We start from the raw sequence: 21,059 nt of genomic DNA, 5'->3' as shown, positions 1-21,059 counted from the left end.
CCGGAGGCTTCTCAAAGTCAGACATCAGATCACAGACTCCAATATCCCAGTGCCCAGTGTTAGAACACAGCCAGAACACAGCTTGCTGGGTGAAAGGAATGGAAATGCAGCCAGGATATCAGTCACGCCTGTACTTATTGCCATAGCCAGCAGCCATCTTTGAAACCCCTGCTTGCAGGCACCCAATGCCCTGGCTGCAGGGCCATCTCCCAAGGCTGCCTTGTCTTCTCTCCACTCTCTATGGCCCACAATTTCCATGCATAACTTGCCTGTGAGGTTTGTGCCAGATCGTGACTTGTCAAGGCAGCAGCTTCCTGCTCCTTCTATGCTACAGACAGTGGCTCTGTGTCTGGTTCAGCTATCTCATGCCTTAGCCACTACTAAAAGGCGCAGGGAATGGGGTGAGAGCTGTGAGCAACTCAGGGTTCAGCTGAATGGCAAGAGCAACCAATGCTTTGTTGTCCTTCACTTGGTGGTAGAGCAGGTGGACGCCCAGTGTCCAAGGTTTTCCCCAACAGGAAGCTAAGCAATGGCCATGACTGCTGTGAGAAACATGATCAGGAAGAGGAAGAAGAGTAATGTCCTGCCTGCAGGGTCAACCCCACCCTTCCCAGCTCACACAAATGTACTTCCTGAAAGAGACCCTCCAGAGGCCAGCACGTTCTTCCCCCAAGAGACGAAGGGAAATGGCTCAACAGCCAGCACTTGAGATCACCTTCTCCCAAAGTGGTCTTGTGAGAAGATACACCCTCCTCACTGTGTCAAAAGGAAACATGCTGAGTCTTCAGGCAGGATCTGTATGTAGCAAAGGAGAATCCTGCTGAAGGCCTTTTAAAGGCCACTGGTGTTCTCAACAGCCTGCAGTTCATAGGTGCTTGCCCTGATTTGCTGTGGCAATTATGAGCTATCAACTGCTTGCTGAAGCTCATAGATGTAAACACTGTCTCATTCACCCAGTACAGTGGGTGTACAGAGGGCTGGTTTGGCCCATGTGCCTCTTTGCAGTCCCTTAGGACTCACCACAGCTCTGGTCCTAATGCTGATTAAAGAAACACAAGCCAGCCCATAATGTGTTGGTTGTCATCTGTGAAAATGTGCATGAAGCCATCAACTTGAAGCAGGACTTCCAGCTTTGCAGCAAATGTTTGACCTCCCCCTACGACTTCAGGAAGCAGTTGCTGGGGCCTGGGTGGAGCTCCTGTAGGGAGCATTTCCTTCTTGCTCCCGATGTTTCCTGCTATCAAGGTGGTGGCTCCAGAAGCTCCCGGTCCCTCTCTGGCCTCTCACACACTTCTTGTGAGGCACGTGCAGGAGGTCACTCTGGGCAGGCACCATCCAGCTGTGCTCTTTGGGCAGAGCGCTGGCCCCAAGCAGCACAACTGTGTTTTGCTTCTCAGCACCATTAATTTGACATGCACGGGCTCTGCTCCTGTACCATAGGTGTGGCTCCAGTCCAGCTCACTGGGCAGGATGGTTTCTATGTTTTATGGGAAGATGTCCACCTGCCCATAGATCCAGCATATCAATGCCACTGTTTTAGCTTTGCTAACCACAAAGGTGAGAGCATAGGGGCTGGTGTTGTGGTGTACCAGGTTTAGCCCCGATGACACTGGCACCCCATATGAATTGCAGTTCCAGTTGATTCAGTTCCCTGCTAATGAACCTTGGACGATGGCCTAAGTACCTGGATCCCTGAATGCATGTGGGAGAGTAAAATCGAATTTCAGGATCCTGGCTTCCACTGAGCCCAACCCTGGCCATTGTGGCCATTTGAGCAAATGGGAGATCTCTCTGTCTCTCTTTCTTTTCATTTCTCTTCTTCTTTCTGTAACTCTGCCTTTCAAATAAATGAAATAAATAAATGAATGAAAAGCGACACCCTGGTGTCTATCACCCTAGTACATTATTTCCAATTCTCAGATTGGTTCAGAATCTTGGTGGAAGGAGAGGGTCCGTGCTCAGTCTCTGCATTCAAGGAACAAAGTGACTCCTGAAGAGTGAAGCTTCTTGCGGGAGCAGGCCTAAGTGTGGGCTGTTTGCTTGCACCTTGACAATTTGCAGCATGTTGTGCTGGGCCATGATCAGCTTTTACAGTCTTACAGTTGACTTTGACTATGGCCCAGTGAACAGTTTCAGGGTCATTTCAGAGTTAGCTCAGATTAAGATGGCCTTGTCCCATTGGTTTACTCTTTATCAAGTGCAGGGTCTGCAGGTGCAAATGGGGCTCAGGCGTTACTCTGTTAAGCAGGTAGCTTGGTGGCCTGACAATGAGGCCAGAGGCATTAGCAGGCAGGTTGCCATGCTTGCCTATGACCCACACAGCGTGGTACTTTTGGAGCAGGTGCATTGAGACAGCAGCTACAGGAAAAGGAGATCTTTGTGTTCACCCACATTTTGGACATCATCAATGAAACAATATCGCAAGCTCTATGTATAGCACAGAGTCAAGGTAGAATGTGTATTATTAGTGCTAGGACCATGCAGAGGCACTTAAGGAGTGCTGCAAGTCCCATCCTTCATTCAAGGCCAGAGCAACATTTGGATTTCAGATTCTCCCACTCTACAGGTCTCGAGTTGGGTCTAGGTTCCTGGTGCTCTCCCTTAGATATCACTGAGCCAGCCTGGGGCTGCACTTGGCAATGGCATTCAGATCAAATAACTGCATTTAGGAGCAATAGCTGTGCATAGTTCTAGGGGAAGGAGAATCAAGCCTGTTTACTGACTGTGGAGGATGTGCAGCCATTGGTGTATGTATGAGGGAACTTCAAAAAGTTCACTGGACAACAAAATCAGATGTTTATGCGGGTGCCAATGTTTTTTGGAATTGTGTTCATAAGAGAAAATGAGCATCACAAAAAAAAATTGGCACGAATTTTAAAATGTTTGCTCAAATAAACTCAACTTTTAATTCCATTAGCATGCACTTTTTGAAGGACACCTGGTTATTTCTCAGCACAAAGATCATAAAGGGAATCCTCCAACACTTTCCTTTTTAAAAAGGAAAGTGGAAGGCAAAAGATGTGTTTTCCAACTGCAATTCTCTTTTTCTCTTCAAGGGCGCAAAAGCACGAGGGAGTTATCCATGCTTACTTCTTCATCCCTTCCTCAACTGACTCCACACACCAGCTCTCTGCAATATGATACCACTTAACACAACTGGTATTTATCAGTCTCTTACTAACTTCTTGACAACGCCTGACACTTGGGCCACACCCTCTTTTTTAAAGCACTGTCTCCCCTTGGGGAATATGGTCCCCTAAAATCATGCTCTTCTTCCTACCTCTGTCAACACTGCCTGCCATTCTCTTTTGCAAGATCAAACAGTGACTCCGGCAACTGTCTCATTGCATCTTCTGGCCAAATACCTGAGCATCAGCCTAACTCATCTACATGACTACTGATGTTTCAATCTTGAGATTTCATAGGAACCTGCCATGTAAGATGCCTCAAGTGAAGTGCAATCTTAATCCCAAGCAGAATTCTCTCCCAGGAATGCTAGCATCACTTCCAATTCTGCCAGCTAGAAATTCTGGAGTTACTTTTTGCACCTTTTCTCCTTTACTCCAGGTATCTACACCTCTACTTATCCTTTTACTTCCCAACTCTCTCTTATAAATCACTTTCTTCTCTCTCTCTTGGCCTTGGTCCGTTTTCACCTGTACCATTCTAATTTTCAGAATGTTCTCCAAGAAAGAGCAGGACTATCAAAACAGAGTCTTCCAGACTGCAATATGATGTCACACCAAGCTTATCCCATCAGAAGAAAACTCTTCCATGTGCCTCCATCTCTTTTAGGATGAGATCAACACATCCTACTCATTGCCGTGTTACTGACTGACTGGCTTTCTCCACTGGACATGGTCACACTTACAATTCTTCCATAAGTTTCTCCAGGACTTGTAATCTCTCTGCACTGCTTTTTGTTTCAAAACAGTTACTATTGATTTATGAGAGCTTGGTTCACTCATCAGCTCTTCAACACAATGGCTTCCCTTTCCCCTTTCTGGCATTTATAGTTTATAATGATTACTTCATAGCCCCCTCCTTATCGTCTATAAAATTGATGGAAGGGGGCATGAGCTTTTGACTCATATCAAATTCCCAAAGTCTAGAATAGCACCAGGCACTCAGTACATACACATTAAGCATTTGTTGAATGAATGAATGAGTGAGTGAGTGAACCAACAATTTGTATAGTGGGGATTTGGGCATAACCAGTGTGAATCATACTGCTATTACAGATGTACTTTTTAAGAACACACACACACACACACACACACACACTGCTGTTTCTAATTAGACACTGAATTCTGCTACAGAAAGCAACCTGTAATTATCAACTAATTCCCATGGGAAAATACTATCCATTTTATGATACCACATTATTTTACAGATTCTTCAAAGGGAGCATTTTGGTGAAAGGTAGGTGGCCCATATGTATCTCCTACCGCAGTTCTACAGTCACATTTTCTCTGCCCCTGGAAATGCTGTATGGCTGAACACTGCCATAAAATGCAAGAAAAAGCTCTGCAGCAGCAAATTCATGATAAAAGTAAAATGTAGGTTTAAATATATTAGCAACTCTTAACGTTGTCCTTTATTAAAAACACAGCAACTTAAGAAATAAATCACAGGACCAGGCATGAGAGCCTAGTGGCTAAATCATTGCCTTGCATGTGCCAAGATCTATATGGGCTCTGGTTTGTGACAAGGCTGCTCGACTTCCCAACCAGCTCCCGGCATGTGGCCTGGGAAGCAGTAGAGGATGGCCTAAAGCCTTGAGACCTGCACCCACGTGGGAGAATCAGAGGAAGCTCCTGGATCCTGGCTTTGGATCAACTCAGTTTCGGCCATTGAGACCACTTGGGGAATGAATCTGTAGACAGAAGACCTTTCTCTCTGTCTCTCCTTCTCTCTGTGAATCTACCTTTTCAATAAAAGTAAGTGGATATTTAAGAAAGAAACTTAAGGCAGTGGGGTCTTCTCAAACCAAGACCTTAAAACATGGTAAAAGTGATTTGCATTTACTTTCTCCATACCAAAGTAAGATAGGGAGAATATCCATGTGGATGGAACCCCAGTTACATATAGAGTAAGAGGAATTTGTTCAAATATTGAATTTGTAGAAAATTATTCATATATTCTTCCCTTTTATTCAGGGTTTCTATCTCATTTTCTTTAAAGGAGATTGAGTTTAAGATGACTAGCAGCTTAAGGCTAGTTGTCATTTGAGACAGTGGGTTTTAAAAAGTGCATCAATGACAGCCCAATACCACAAAACTCACGTAACTAAATTTAAATGCTGCTAGACTTGTTTTCTTCTTAATTTTTTACATTCATTTATTTTGCTTGTGAATCATTAGAAAAGTTCCAACACAGTCTGAACCTTTGGTCCTCGGAAACAACCATTTGTTCGTATCTCTTAATTCTACCCTTAAATTGGAGCCCATTACATTACGGAACTGTCTGTTAGATTACTAAGTACCTCAAGTCAGGGAACATGGCAGCACTTTTCTCCCTTTTTAAAAAAAAGCAGACATTGGTAAATTACAAGGCGTAGATTGATTTGGATTAGCTCTTATCTCTCTTGCAGAAAATTAATTCCTACCATTTACATCAATTAGATTGGGTCAAGATTTGTAATTCAGGCTGAATCTAATATAAAAACATGTATTTACCAGAGCACCTGAAATAAATATGTATATTTTTTTAAAATTTGTGGTTAAAAAGAGAGTTATTTACAGTACATGGAATTATATTTCTCCAAGCTCATTTAGTAGAATTTGGAAGTTTATCCAGGGACTGGATAAACATTTGGCTACAAAAAGTAGGGGCACTGTATGGAGTTTTGTGCTGCATTTTGTCTGCAGGTATCAGCTAATATTCATAGCTACGTGTAAGGGGCCAAAAGTGCTACTTATATTAATGGCAAGAAAACAAACTTAAGACCTTAGAAAGGCAGGTGTATGGCGCAACAGTTTAAGTTGACTGACGGTGATGCTGGCATTCCCTTTGGAGTGCTTGCTGGAGTACCACTCACTCTGTAGCCACTGGGGCATGAGGCAGCAGCACATGGAAGATCTCTCCCTCATTCTCTCTTCTCCCTCTTACCATCCCCACCTTCCTCTCCATCGCCTTCTCCCTCATCCTTTTCCCTCTCTCTGTTCTGCCTTTCAAATAAATGAAGTTTTAGAAAAATGTAACAAAAAGGAAAGGCCTTGTAATTCTCCCTTCTTCACTCTTGATGAAACATTTGCAACTAGACTTTTACAGGAATGAACAGTTGGCTAAACGGATTTTTTTAATATATGGTAATTGGTGAAGTCCCAGAGTGGAACACCTTTAAGGAGGGCTACTCCTGCACAGCTGCTTCCCATTTCCCTCAGATGATCCAAATCTGAGGATACATTGGAGGTCTCTCTCCCCTCCTTCCTTTTCCATCATGCTTTTTGGAGATTCATAAACCTGGCCATCTTCAAACCTGTTAGCTTGCACAGCCACAAGGAAATAAGCATAGAAATACAACTCTGACCCATAAGTTTAAATGGATGTGGGTACTATTATAAATAAAACAGCATGAAGACAGTATTGCCATGAATACAGCACTATGAAACAGGTTAATACACTTCGGTCCAAGTTAAGTGGAAAATGGCTGTTCAGACAACAGGGTTTAGATTTAGGGTTACTTTCTTGGTGAAAACAACCTTCTATGGAAGAGCCATGCTGCAAGTATTATGGCGGTCATGGGTTCCCCATGGGAACCTCACCTAGGGTTGCCTCTCCGTGTCCTGTGTATGTTGGGAATAGGCCTATAGCATAAAGATATACTTGGAGGGATGTTGTATGAATTGAGTCCAAAGAACAAACAGGCCTGAAGAGGAGCCATCCAATCTGGAGATGTGAGTTGGAGAGTGGCACCAGTAGGGCGTTGAGGGAGTGGGAGTGCCATGTGCAAGGACTCAGGTTCCTTATTTTGGGGGAACTAAAAACAAAGCAGTAAAGAAGAACCAACATGTCTTGGGGATGGGGTAGAAGGGGGGAAGGAAGAGACAAGATGATAGAGGTGAGCAGGAAGCAAGCCAAAGAGGATCTTGTGTGTCTAATAAGGAATTCAAACTTGATGTTATAGATGGAGGAATACCATGACCAAGATCAAATCTTTGTGTTGGAAAGAAGGCTCTTCATGAACTTGGGAGACAGCTGGGAGTCTGTAAGCACAAGTTCAGAGAGAGAGAGAGACCAACCAAGAGATGATAGTCTGAGTGAAGGTGTCTGGAGTACAGGTGAACCCCCGTAGGATGAAGTGGGCTGTCAAGACACACAGGAACTGGAGCGTGGGGGCAGTGAGGTCCTGCGATCGCTCAGCAGAAGAACAAGCCCGCTGGCCTTAGATTATGGAGTTATCTTTTCCCAGTATAAAGAACTCCAGGAAGGCATTTTGAAAGTGTCTCACTTAGCGCTTTTGAATTACATTATTCCTTGTGGTAAGACACTTTCAACTCCATGTTTCACAGCTTGTAGCATTGCCCTTGTTCAACAAACGCTTAGCTCATGATTCCCCTGGGATCCATCCCCAGGAAGGGCACTGTAAGTTCAGAGGACAAGGCTCCATTCTTATGATTTCTCTAAAAGACTGGAGATAATTTACACTTCTAGCACTAAAACATGAACAAATCTGCTTTCTCACACAACCTATCTAGGGGTGCCCTTTGAAATCTGTTCATTTGGAAGGCATATACTGTCTTCCTTTTAAAGTTCGTTTAGATTGAATATGTCTTCATATTTGGTTTTCTATTTATTTTCTGTTCTGTTTACATCCTGGGTCAAGTTAGAATCTGATATACTCACATGTATATACATTCTCTAATTTCTTATATATATTATACATTGCATGTGATATATCTCATATATGTTTCATATCATATTTATGTGATATATATATTTCTCTAATTTCTTCCATGTGCATAATTTGCTACTTTGTTGCTTCATTTTGCTTTCCCTTTAGAAGGTCTTAAATCTTACATAAATGCATTTGCCCATCCATTCCTTCGATTTCTTTTCCTCTTCCACAGCAAAGCTGTTACTGGAGATTTAGGTTTCTTGGGTTCATTGGGAATTCACTGCAAGACCTACCACAAGGCAAATGATCTGAATCCTGGAAAGTTTTTTCTTTTTGATCCTGTGTTAGTATTTACTTCTACTTTAGTAGTGTTTTTCTTGATTCACCTGTTTTATAGGTATTTGATCATGATATCCGAAAGCAGTGTTCACCTAGCTTCATCTTTGATATGTAATTTCATCTTCCTAGATGTAAGTCATTCTTGTGCTTATTCTCCCACTGCAAAGTTGACATTTTATCATGAAAGATAGCAGGCCAAAATAAAACCATCACAGAAAGTGGATAAAAGACTCAAGATGTTCCAGGTACACCAGCAGCATGGGAAACCAAGAGACACGGCTGGAGGAGCTCTCTCTGCCAGACACTGCTCCCTGCCTGGCAGGTGGAGCACATGGTTATGGGCAAATGTTTCGGTGTCTGACAGATCTGAGTACAAGCACTAATTCTGCTAGTTGTGAGCCATACAACTTCTGGCAAATGTCAATTGTTTGTTGTTATAACGAAATACTTGGTGCAGGCTGAGTTTATAAAGAAAAGAGCTATCTTGAGCTCACAGTTTGGCAGGCAGAAAATCAAAATAGTATGGCACAGCTTCTTGCAAGGGCTGCCTTGTCACGAGGCTGCATCACCTTCTGGTGCATGGCCACGGTGCAGTGCACATGACAGCCAGAGCACACAGCTAAAAATAGGAAGCCAGAAAAGTTGCAGTGCCAAAGTCACTTCCAAGGGCAGTGGCCCTAATGACTTATAGACCTCCAGCTCTTAAAGGTGCCACACAGCCTCAATATTGTGATACTGACAGCCAACTCTCTGCCTACCACAGGAGCCCTTGAGATACGAGCCACATCCAAACTACAGTATAAGGTTCTTGAGTCCAACAAGTTTACCTACTATGGATGAATAAATGATGAGAGCTGGAAGATGACGTTCAGGAGCTGTTACCATAGAGTGGCAGAAGAAGAATGATCAGGTCCATGCAAAGCACTTACTCTTGACTCCTGCTGTACGGTGAGCCCCCAAAACATTACCCTTAATTATTAAATACTTTTTGGTTAGTGTGCCACATCAGTTCACACAGAAGTTCTGAGTTTGCTACTACATTTTCAAGGAGCAAAATATTCCTTATTACTGTGCACTTCTTCTAGGAAGTGCCCGAGGTGTGATCTGGCATCAGCAACTTCAAGCAACTTGAAGCAGAAGTAAAATGCAGGTGTCATAAGCATGTAATACTTGATAAAGCCAGCTTGAACCTGACTGAACCTCTGATCTTCATTTAGGCAGATCTATTTCTCAGATGAAGTTATGTAATTCCCTGGTAGCAGGCTGAGTCTGAGACAGGGCAAAGAGAAATTGGACTCTGAACTCATTAATTCTGTCATTATTATCAGAATAAATCAAACAGCAATCTGACAAATTCCCCAAGGGATGAGAAGGTCCGTTGAACTGAATTTTCTGGTAACTTTAGGGTTAACACTAGAAATTTCTTTCAACCCTTGTTAATGTTTTCCCCCTAGACGGGGTTATGCAAGTTCCCAACTCAGTAAGTAAGAGCAGCATCTAAACTGTAATTTAACTTTCTCTGATGACTCAGACTTTTGCTGTGCCGCAGGGTCAATTCTGTGAACTACACTACAGACCAGATTTGAAGACAGGAGGCCAAAGGCTGTCATGAAGACTGAGAGGACGACAGGCATCCAGAGGTTCTCCACTTTTCCTCAAATAAATCCACATGGCTAAATACTGTGTGTGTGTGTGTGTGTGTGTGTGTGTGTGTGTGTGAGTGGGGAGGGAGCGTTAGACTTCCTTCTGTAAACTATGTTTAGAAAAAATTTTTCTTTAGCGTTTTGCTTGAATACAGGTGTATATAGTGTCCTAGAGCATGGTTAGCTGAGAGGAATTCTTGAATATACTCTTGACTCTCTCTTTCTCTCTTCTCTATGTGTGTGATTATTTATTTGAACATCAGAATTACACACAGAGAGAGTGATATTGTCTCTGCCTGCTTACTCCCTTGATGGCCACAGCAGTCAGAGTTGAGCCAGGTTGAACCCAGGAGCTTCATCTACATCCCCACATGGATGAAAGGGCCCAAGTACATGGTCCATCTTCCACTGATTTTCCCAGAGCATTAGCAGAAAGCTGAATGAGAAGTGGAACAGCAAGGACTCAAACAGGTGCTCATGTGGGATGCCAGCATTGCAGGTGGTGTTTTGGTCCACTCTGTCTCAATGTTGGACACAATTCTTGCAGGTATTTAAGCACTGGATAGCACGCACTCTCCACAGGCAGGAAGGAGAAAATTGAGTTTGTCTACAGCATCTTCATCTAAGCCCTTGGGGATTTTATTGTGAGTAAGATGGGGTTCAAGTGAGCTACATCTGTGCAGAGGTTAAAGTTACACAGAATGTTCAAGACAATTTGGTACCGGAGACATGTGCATATGATGGAAGATGCAAAGGTTTCTTACTGATGAAGATTATCTTAAACGTATCTTTGTAGAGTACATGCCCAAGGATTTGCATTTTTGAGAAGCAACTACAGGCTAATTTTCTGCAGCATAAGAACTGCCGATAAATGCCAAAACTACTCCCAGACCTAAATTATATAATCAGAAAGACAGCATCCTAACTGCACATCAAATAGTCTCACTTTCTGGCAGACTATGAAAAAAAAATCAGTTTCAACACTTGAAGTAGATATTTGTTTATATAATGCAACCAGTCATGACTGCCAAACACAATAATTAGATGCTTTAGCAAGTGAGAAATCTTGCCAGAGTGTGTAATTTGAGGGCAAAAAATAAGCAGAGTTGATACGTAGCAGAAAATGCTGAATTAATTTATTTTCTGCTGTTAGGGGCAAACATTATGCTACAAGCCTACCTGTAGGCATCTCCGGAGAAACCACTGCAACAGAAGGCAGCAGTTACTTTATTAAATCAAACCTCCACTCGTCTCTGTGGATGCTGCCCTTGACTTCCACCCAACCTGGAAACACAGGAATTTTCACCTCCCTGTCATTGTAAAATTATGTGTGCAGAAATGAAATTAAGCGTCTACAAAGAAGTAATATATAACTATATTTTCCCCTTTTCATTCCTTCAATCACCTAAGTTTTCATTACCCAAATGATGGCTGAGCACCCTCAATGTGGCCAGAAAGCTCTATTTTTCAGTCTTGGGACCTCCTGTCATCTGCTTACTGACCCAGAACGTGAAATCTCTTACGTTACCCTTTTCCACTCCACTGTCTGCAGCTGGTTCTCTTCACAGCTAGAGTGTGGATCTTCATAAAACTTAGCTAAATGACATCACTCTCCTGATTTAAATCTATCAGTGCGTCCCCGGTTCATTAACAACAAAAGCCATGGAAAGCAAGGTTATGCATGACAAAGCTCTCAGCTGTCTCTTCAACCCGATCTCTGTTGCTCATTAGCGCTCTCATCTTGGCTTTCATTAATTCAGCTCATGCTTTCTTTCCTTTCCACCTCAACTTCAGATCTAACTAACCTCTAACTAACTCCTCCTGCTGATCAGAATCCACACTCTGAGTACCCTATGCTCTCTCTCTTTTTAATTAATTACATTGCATTATGTGACACAGTTTTATAGGCACTGGGATTCCCCCCACCACTCCCCAAACCTGCCCCCCCATGGTGGATTCCTCCACCTTGTTGCATTACCACAGTTCAAGTTCAGTTGTTGAGTTGGAATCAGACACTTAATCTATGGCTTTGAAAGCCATTACCTTATTTCACTAGCCTCAATTCTCCATGGGTGTCACTTCTACTTGAATCTTTGTACTTAGCTCCCTCCACAGTGCCTGGCACATGGAATCCTTCCATCATGTTAGCTGTGTGACAAACAGAGCTGGCACTGATTCCTTAATCAACCAAGTCCTTAGTGGTTTTGGGCTTCGGTTCTCTTGCCCATAATGATTCTTCCCTGGGATCCAATTCCCTCACAATTCTAGGTTACTAAGTTTCTATGGGCAAGTAAATGCAAACACTCTTCTTTTTAAAATCACCTTGAGCTTTAGAATTGACATGCTGGAACAACTCTAGGGGAGCACTCATCATGGGAGAAATTTGTGGTCAACAGCAGGTAGAGAACAGATCTAAGTAGTAATAAGTGAGACACACACACACACACATACACAATATACATCCTTTGCTACGAAAACAACTTTAATACATGTCTTTACAAAATGATTAAATGAATTATATTCCTTCTAAAAACCATGAGAATGGGGTTAGTGAGAGGCTATCAAAAAAGAACCGCCTTGGGCCAGGCACGATAGCATAGTGGTTAAATCCTCACCTTGCACGCGTCAGGATCCCACATGGTTGCTGGTTCTAATCCCAGTGGCCCTACTTCCCATCTCTGCTTGTGGCCTGGGAAAGCAGTCAAGGACCAAAGCCTTGGGACCCTGCACCCGTGTGGGAGACCCAGAAGAGCTCCTGGTTCCTGGCTTCAGATTGGTTCAGCTGCAGCCACTGCGGCCGCTTGGGGCGTGAACCATCAAGTGAAGCTCTTCCTCTCTGTCTTTCCTCCTCTCTGTATATCCTCCTTTCCAATAAAAATAAATAAATCTTTAAAAAGAAAAGAACCACCTTAAGAAATTTTTATTACAAAAATAGCCAATATTACTGATTTTTGAAAATTGATTCCTTATTGCTTATTTACTTTAAAAACACATGTGAGAACACATGTGACAATATTCTTTCTTCTATCCAAATCCATGTGGATTATGAAGAAAAATAAGCAACTATCTCATTGAGGGACAGCGAGAAAAATTAATAAAGGCAGTGTTTTCCTTAAATATCATAAAATCCCTTAGTTATCTCAGGAATGATTTCAAAAGGAAATTAGAAATATATTTTAGACTCAAAATCTGGGTTAGAACAATGTCAACATGAACACTTTGGCTAAGAATCTGATTAAAGTTTCAAAACCATTCTTTGGATGATGCCCAAGAACGAAATAAATAGTTCAAGTGTCTTTGACAATAAGAAAGGTATTGAAAGTAAGACAAAAATGTAACCCCAAAGAACATCCCATGAGTTGACATGTCAGCCAGTGGGTTAATTCTTTCCTCAGATGAAAGCTTTACGGATTCAAGCCATTTCAGACATTAAACTAGGTCAGACCAGGGATTCATAGCAAATCAAACACCAGTGCAGAAGAAGCCCTTTCCACCACACATCCATGCACAAAACTTCTCTTTCCTCCTTGTTCCTACTCAATTTCATGCAACAAAAACACATCCAAGCTATCTACAAGTGTGTCCTTCTTCCTTTATTCAAGGGCTCACTCTAAATCAGAAATCTTTTGACTTTCCTGAACCCACAGTGTAGTAGTGCAAATGTTTAGGTTTAAAGGTGACCATCAGTTGTTTACCATGATCTTAATTTAGGTTTTCCTACAGAGCAGCGTGGGGGAAGCAACAAGCCCTGAGCAGAAGGCTCAAGTTAAAATGTTTAAAAATAAATGCGGATTAACAATTGCTTTGAGTCATCACTACCATAAAATTCAAAGATCATTGCCAGATGTACCAAATACATGGGGCACAATAATTTGGCTCCCATTTTATTTGCATTTAAGTTCAAATAAGACAAATTCTGTTTTGCATTATGTAGTACAAATTGGGGGACTGGAGAAACATACTTTGTATCTTCAGATAAAATAATTTTCCAGAAATAAATAAAAATCTAAATAAATGACACCTTTAATGCACCATCTCTCTGCAAAGAGGCCACTTACTTTGAGTGGCTGCATAGAAAGCGTTCTGATTTTAAAGTCCTTTGTATTGGTATTTCAGGTCAGGCCTGGTTAGGAACACTACGGCCAGCTGCCTGGAATGCTGAACTCTTGACTTGGTCACCCGCCAGCCAGACTCCATGGAGACCACTATGTTCTAATGGATCAAAGAAGAGTTCAGCACTCAAAGACCACTGCAGACTACCCAATGATAGAAACTATGCTTCATGTGGGAATAATTTTTCAAATGGACTGTTGCGTTTTATTGAAGAACTCAGAATACACACACATACAAATCTAGAAATTGACAAAAGAAAACTCACGGCTCTCTAAGAAAATGGAAATTCCTTTTTTGGAACCAGACTAGAGGGAGTTTAAAAATATTTCAGGCAACCATAAAAACACAAATCATTCTGCATTTTGTTTGCAGCATGCTCTGGTTAGTAAAGTCTCCCATGATAACTTTTTTGTTTTAGGCAAAAGTTACAGGTGTGATAGCTAATGGTTGAGGTCTGTTTTTGGCAGGCACAAATAACAGTGAAGTTCTCATTCAGTCTGTGTGGGCAGTAAGACAAAGAAACCTCCAGGCGCATGGAGCCTTCTGTAAGGTGCACAAAGCTTCCACGTCCAAGAATAACCATTTTTTTCAGAGGCAGTCTTCACTACTGTATTCCTTAAAAGTAGTATTTGTACAAGGGCACTTAAAAATTTTTATTGCAAATTGAATTAAAAGATATTTTGGAGCAAAAATTGCAATTCCATACAAATGAGGGGTCTTCAAGAAGTTCATGAGAATGCATACTAGGAAAATATTATGTAAATATTTACTAAAAAAAAACCCTTTGGCATCAAAATAAATTTTAAATTCCATTTGTTTACAAACTTTCTGAAGTACCTTTGCATATGAGTACTTTATGTTACTATGCATCCAAATACTTTTTGCTGTGCACAGACACATACCACAAACAGAAAAGAATCTTTTATCATCTGTAGACCTGTTGGTTAGGAAATCTTTTCAAGGGAGAAGTAGTCATCTACAAGAAGGTAGTAACTTAGCTTGCTGCTGGGGAATTTACTCTCCTGGGTAATTCTAAGGGAAAGTCAAGCCTGCTTTCCACAGCTTCATTCCTTTCCAGATTCCTGAATTCAGTTTCTGTACAAGTTCCCCAGCTCAAAGGAGAAAAATCAGGCTGTATTTCCCCCAGGTGATTTTAATGCAAATTTAGTTTAAATTCAAAACTTCTGGATGAATTAATAAAACAATGTTTAAGTACATCTGTTACAAATATGAAAATGTGGATGGACAGAAACAAAGAAAATGCATAGACTTTGGAAGGTCGCCATGGGGCTCTGTGCTCCAGTCTACTCTTTTCTGAGACATTTCATAACATTAGCTGTGTACAACAGACAGAAGGCCCTCAGTCCCCACCTCACAGTTGAACTAAGAATACACAGTGTTGGTTCTCAGATGTTAAAACACAAGACTTAAATGGTTTAAACAGACTGTGGAAGCAGCCATCTTACAACAGAGATGCTACCGATTAGGACACCTGCATCCCATATGTGAATGCTTGGATTCAAACCCCAGATTGATTTCCAATTCATCTTTTGCTCAGGTGCACCCAGGGAGGTACTGAATGATGGCTCAAGTACTTAGGTCCCTTTCTTCCAGGTGGGAGACTGGGAGTTCCTCACTCCTGAGTTTGGCTTGGCCCAGCCTCAGACATTGTAGGCCTTCAGGAGTGACCCAAGATGCAAGAACCCTCCTCTCTTTCTGCCTCTCAAATAAATAAAACTAAAATTCAATGCTCTCTCAATGTATAGTCTTAGTCAAAGACTAAGTATCCACAAACTTACATCTAGAAACTATTTCTTAAAAAACCATCATGTCTATGGGGTTGGCATTGTGGCTAAAATGGGTAAGGCCACTTCCTGTGAGGCCCAGCACCTCAAAAGGGAACAATTCATGTCATGGCTACAACACTCCCAATCTAGCTTCCTGTTAATGGCATGGGAAATCAGTGGAAGACCCAGATGAAGCTCTTGACTCTTGGGTTTTGGTCTGGCTCAGTCCTGGCCCTTGCAACTGCTTAGGAACTAAGCCAGAGAATGGAAAATCTCTCTTCACCTCTAACTCTGACTTTGAAATAGCTAAATCTAAAGTCTTGTCTACAACAACACTATATTTAAAATAACTAATGATTAAGTCCTGCATCTTCTATGAGCTTTTGAAGACTCCCCATAAGCATAGACTTCAACACCTGATCTTGGCCAAAAGGCTCAGAAGCAGTTCAATTTTTCTGCACAAAAATTGATTTATCTTTTAGTTCCATATTCTGTGAACTTCTAAAGGGCCCTTGTGCATAAGAGGTCTTCTTCAAAAATTTGGTTGAAAATATGTTTTATAAAAGAACCATTTATGGATTTCAAAAATGTTTGTACCAAAATAACTGTACCTTTGAATTCCATTTTTTTTTTTTTGTGAACCTTTCAAGAGCTTTCATATAACACTTCCTTCAGGAGGAAATAATCTTATAAATATAGTTGGTCTGATGGTGACTGTGTTAGGTTGGAGGATAAGATGCCCTTATAGCAGTTCAGTCTCTGACATAAATTTTCTGCTCAAATTTAGTCACCAGATCTGGACCTGTAACATGAAACAATTAGGACCAGGTTTTCTCTGAGTCTAAAATGAATAGCTACGTATGACTAAAGTGGGCACCAGTAGTGGCAGACACCAGGCACATCAGCTACCTGCACAAAAGGTCATAGTTGTAAGTTGGCTGCAAATGGATTGACATGGCTGAAGCAGAAGCATACAGGATTGGTCCTGACAGGAAACAGTGCAGGACTCAGCCAGAAATCCTTGAAGGTGGAAGCTAGTATCATTCTCTGATGACCTCACTGGATGAGAGGAAGGCAAGTTCGCCCTTATCCTTAAGCTCTCTTCTTTGGCCAACACACCAACCTGAACATGTCGGTTGACTTCAGACAACCACAGTTCTACGGGACTGCAGAAAGGCAGCTACTTGGCTACTTAAGTATTTTGTCCAAGAAGCTGCATTAGGTTTTTGTCCAGAGTACAGCCAGGTGGAAGGAAGACTCTGTAGAAGCGATATACGTCTATTGTAATGTGGTTTTTTTTTCCCTTCTTCTTTAAATGGAGAATTCTTATTCTAATTGGAGCATTTCCAATGTGGGTAGAAAGGATGGAGCTGGTGTTGTGTTTAAAGGTTTGTGCCTTAATTGCTTTGCTTCAGATCCAGCTCCCTCCTAATTGCCAAATAAAGCAGCAGAATATGGTCCAAATCCTTGTACCTCTGCACCAACATGGGAGACCCCGGAAGAAGCTTCTCACTTTTGATTTCAGCCTGGCCCATTCCTGACCATTATAGTCATTTGGGAAATGAAACAGCAGATGGAAAATTGAGTTGTCTCTACCTCCTTCCCTCCCTCTCTCTCTGTTTTCGGGTACTAAATAAGTCTTTAAAAATAAAGAAAGAAGATATCCAACATCTATTAAATAGTATTCTATATGAGAAGCAGAAGCAAGGCTCTGAATGGGAACACATAGGCCCACCAAGGCCAAGTTTATGCACTACAACTCTTCAACGTTAATTGTACTTTTTTAGTAGCTGAACTCTGTAGTGAGGTCCTACATCCTTGACAAGTTTCCCTGGTTTGTCAAACCTTAAAGAATAAAGGAACTAATGCTAATATTGGGGTTTTGTGATCTATTTCTTAGCAAGAGGAACAATAGCCTTTCTCCAGCAGCTTATTTTGGTAGATTCAAGAACTGAGAAAAATAGTTCAGTAGGAAGAAAGCCTCCCATCCAGCCTTGACATTAATTATTCAATCAAATCATTAAAGTGCTTGACACAGGCAGGAAGCAAAGGATTCTTTTTTCTTTAGGTTTTATCTTCCAATGATGTAATATTGTTGGGAAAGTAGAACAAAAGAATTTTGTCCTGTGGTGACAGTAGCAGGTGGTAAATGACCTGCAACCTACAAACAGATTGAATCCTCAATCTCTCTGAGCCCTGTGACAAAGTCTGAAGTCAGGAACACATTTCCCAATAGCTACCACACTTTAAAAGGTACCGAAGGTTCCAAATCACTGCCATTGCTCCATTCACTTGGGCATCAAGTCCCACAGGGAGCCTGGTTACAGCCTCCTCCCATCCGATCATCCAAGTCAGGACCCTGAAGTCATCCTACAACATCCTACAACATCTACAACTTTAGTTTCTCCCAGCCTGGTCCCCATAGCCCATCCTTGAATACTAAAATTAGTGGAAGAAGCTTTTAGCATTTTTATTAGGCTAATTTTTCACCGAAAATAGTGGGATAAGAGCATCTCTGCCAAGTGTACACAGAATTCAGCATGACTCCAGCACACTGAAGAACAAAGAAAAATGGACTAGGGAAGGTCCCTGTCAGCTGCTTTCTAAGGACATCTGGTCAAGAAGTCAGCACCTTAGCCCAGAAGCTAGAGACATCACCACACCTGTTCCTTACCTGAGAAACTCCCTTTCCCTTAGGCCAGGATACAAAAAACAACTCAAGGAATGTTGTGTAAGGGTGCAGACTGTGCAACAGTCTACAGGGATGAGCATCTGAGATTGATGTCATACTTAGAAGTGGGTTTCAACTAGAAGATTAAAGGAGAGCAATAATTAAGAACAATGGCCACACGTGAATGGCCACATTTGGTTCTCAATAATGTGTTTTGTTGAGGTACCCACCCCATCCCTTCTGCATACTGCCACGGGGTACAGGTGAAGCTGAGAGCATCCCTGGCTCTATGGGTGGGTCCTGATGAATATAAGCCAATCTACTTGGCATTCTTAGTACCGTTATCACCCTCCTTGATGCAAATTGCCCCCAACAGATTGTAAGAAAGGACTTGTGCTGAATGGCTGGAAAGTTTTTGCTCTTTATCCTGATGCATGTGGACAAAGGAATAGGTTACTGCATTTGTGACTAGCAGCCATCAAGAGGCCATTTAGAGGCCATTCTTGAACGACAGAGTTACAGGGAGGCTGGCTGCCAGGGGTCAGGGCATGTCTTCCATTTGCTGGTTCACTTTCCAAGTGGGCACAATGGCAGGGACTGGGCCAGGCTGAAGCCAGGAGCTTCTTCAGTTCTCCTAGATGGGTTCAAGGGCCCAATTACTTGGGCCATCTTCGACTGCTTTCCCAGGTACGTTAGCAGACAGCTGGACTAAAAGTGGTGCAGCCAGTACTTGAACTGATGCCCAAATGGGATACCAGCACTGCATATAGAAGCTTAAGCTGATATGCCACAGTGCCAGTCTCACAGATGTAATTTGGGAAAAAAAAACATTAATTGACTTATTTGCAAGGCAGAGTTATAGACAGAAAAAAGCAAGGATACAGAAACCATCTGCTGGTTCATTCTCCAAATGGCCATAATTGCCAGGTTGAAGCCAGGAGCTTCAGTATGGTTTCCCACATGGGTTCAAGGGTCCAAGCACTTGGACCATCACTTGATGCTCTCCCAGATGTCCATTAACGGAGAAGAGATCACAAGTGAAGCAGCCAGGACTTGATCAGGTTTAATATGGGGTGCCGGCTGAACCTACTACATCACAATGCTGACTCCTACAGATGTAATTTGTTAAAAATAACTTTGACCTGTGGTCGGCTGAATTTGCAGATATGGCCCCCACGGATACAGAAGGCCAACTGTATTCTGACAGGATGAGCTGGGGAGAGAGTTAACTGTCTCTAGATAAACGCCACGCACTTGATGTCGGAAATCAGCTCTGGAAGCATTCATGATGCATCTAGCTATGGTCAGAATGACTTTCTGAGAAGTTGATGGAAATCATCAGGAGAAAAACTTGTTGGCTGTCTTTCCAGAGAGTCAGAGATCACAAGGAAGACAAACACATGGATGTGTTGAACATCTTGGGGCAGGTCAGCAGGCTATGTCAACCAACCTCTCACCATCTGTTTCTCTGCTTTAACATAACTCTCTGAGCAATATTATCATTTTCATAAGTGCTTCAAGTTTCTCAGGTAGGAAAGTTCCTGTTCATAAATAATCCTCAAAAGTGGAAAGCTTTTGAAATTTTATTTCTTAACCTAAGCACGGTATAGTTGAATGTTGCTAGGTGGACAACGTAGCATAACATTTTGCTGAGTTCCAAAGGAAGAAATTCCTAACTCCGTCAGGGGACTCCAACATTTTATTATTCTCATGCTCACTGAACTTCACAAGTCAAGTACAATTCATTTAAACATGGAGCAAGTTCCAAAAGGTGTTTGGTGAGTGCTTGCTTTTCTTCGTACAGGATTCTAACGGTGCTGGTGTTAGGGCCAGTCCACTCCAGGGTTCCACCTAATGTTGGTCCACTGAAAGCAGAGGGTCACTGGGAGCACAGAGCCCCAAGTTCACTTACAGAGTCATGCATTCCACAGGAGGATACCTTTCCACAGCAAGGGAAGAGGTTTCCATCGATTCAGTCCCTGTTTGACCCCAAGCAGAAAGGCTGTTCTTCCCCCAGGAAGGGCCCCTTCCAAAGATCTCACAGCACCATTTAATTTAGCAATGCTAAGCCTGGCAGATCAAGGACATGCCTCTCTTGCTTCACTAAATATAATCAGTGCTCTGCATTCACAGGCTCCACAGCCGTGGCTTTAACCAACTGTGCATTAGAATATTCAAAAAGAGATTCAAGTCTGTAAAATATTAGGAAAAAACTAAGAATAGTTCCTATGTTAGAGTTACTCCAAGAAAAAAAAAACTTATTTGTATGTACAGCTAGGTTTTACAATTGTCCAGAGTTTAAAAGACAATTTTATCAGAAACTTTTGATAGTAAACCTTTTTAGAATTGTCATCTTTATGCTGCAATATCCTTCATCTTTAAAATCATGAACAAAGAAATTGGGCTATTTATGCCAGATGCAGCTGCCTACCGGGGAACTCTCTCTGCTTAAAGTCTACTTGGTTTTTGCTTTCTTATGGATGCATATACATTTCTTCATTTTTATGTCAAAAATGTTTCAGAACTGTTATACACAGGCCTAGACCATGTGCCATGCATGAGCCCTGGTTCTGCCTTTGAATCGCTCAAGTCCAGCACAGAAGGAATGAACAGCACTCAGCCAAGGCAACCAAGTAGGCCCCTCAGAAAGGACTTTTTAAGACCCC

This window comes from Ochotona curzoniae, unplaced genomic scaffold (assembly GCF_017591425.1).
Source record: "Ochotona curzoniae isolate NIBS_2020 unplaced genomic scaffold, NIBS_Ocur_1.0 scaffold_3890, whole genome shotgun sequence".
NCBI lineage: Eukaryota > Metazoa > Chordata > Mammalia > Lagomorpha > Ochotonidae > Ochotona > Ochotona curzoniae.
Note: the sequence above shows the minus strand (reverse complement) of the source record.